Source organism: Lathyrus oleraceus, chromosome 5, assembly GCF_024323335.1.
Source record: "Lathyrus oleraceus cultivar Zhongwan6 chromosome 5, CAAS_Psat_ZW6_1.0, whole genome shotgun sequence".
Taxonomy (NCBI): Eukaryota; Viridiplantae; Streptophyta; class Magnoliopsida; order Fabales; family Fabaceae; genus Lathyrus; species Lathyrus oleraceus.
Window position 1 is genome coordinate 525,025,810 of NC_066583.1, and position 1,321 is coordinate 525,027,130.

General features: G+C 26.5%; 1 non-coding gene across 1 annotated transcript; it reads right to left on the reverse strand.

Annotated features, from left to right (window-relative positions):
• Nucleotides 1-983: 983 nt before the first annotated feature.
• On the reverse strand, nucleotides 984-1,055 carry TRNAC-GCA (transfer RNA cysteine (anticodon GCA)). The gene has a single exon. It is a non-coding gene; the product is annotated as a tRNA-Cys (tRNA).
• Nucleotides 1,056-1,321: the final 266 nt, after the last annotated feature.

Consider the following 1,321-nt stretch of genomic DNA (forward strand, 5'->3'; position numbering starts at 1 on the left):
TCCATAATCAATGATATGTAATCACCATTCTATCCATGTAATAGTCTTTATGCTTAAATGATATCTAATTTCATACTAAAGTGCGACTACAAATACTTGAATAATAATGTTCTAATGCTTAAGGTGGATGCACAATTAAGTTATACTTAATGTTAAATTAATCATAAAGGTTACTCTAGGGATTTTATTACTTTGGAAAACTAAATTTAATAAAGAAGTCTCTTAATATTACTAATAGATAATACAATATAAATACCAATTTGTTATAAAATTATTGTCCCCTACAGCTCACACTAACCCTATCTTGCAACTACCTTTGAATTTTCTATTGAGGATAAAATTTAAATGGAAGGGGATAACAAATTTATGGAAGATGTCACACATACGCATAAAACTTTGTATTCAAAATATATGGTTCAACATTCATATATTGAAATACATGTTTATCACATTTTATAAGACTCTTTGCACACAATATTTGTCTCATACTCGCAAATTCATGAAAATAAGCTGAAATATCATTTTTCATAATGAAGAATGAGTGAAAGTGGTTTCATGTCTCATATAAGGTAGGAATATGTTCCTTCCTAACAATTAATCATTTAGTTGATTACTTTTTTGAATAAAAATTATTTATTTCTAAAAGGTTACTTTGTTGGAAATAATTACACTTATGTGCAACGATGAATTTATTATTTTTTTTTACCGTGGGATAAAAAAGAGCTTCGGTATTTGAACTAAATAAGTTTTGATTATAATTAAAAAATTCATAAGTTATTTTATTAAATTTAAATAAAATTTAAATATATAGTATGGATGAATGTAAAAATATACACAAATTAATTGATATTAAGTATAAAACTATAAGATAATTCCAATGAAAATTTAAAGTGACAAAATTAAACTAGTGTAAAATAAGAATACTTTATGGGGGCTTACACCCCAGTGTGATTCTGTTTATAAAAATAATAAATTATTTCAATAGGGCCCAACCGGGTTTGAACCAGTGATCTCTTGATCTGCAGTCAAATGCTCTACCACTGAGCTATGGACCCAATCATTGTTTTGCCTGATATTTTGAAATAGATGACTTGAATAAATGTTCGTGCACATGTTTTACATAGGTATTTATGTTCTTCTTAGATATTTGTTGGACCAAATAAATCTTTACCACATACCACACAATGAATTTATATTAAATTTCTGAGGAGTTTAAAACTATTGAGGTATGAGATAAAACTATTAGAAGTAATTCATATTTATTAGTTGTACTATTTTCTTAGCCCCTATGTTTGTTAGAGGGTATTTTAGGATTTTATCC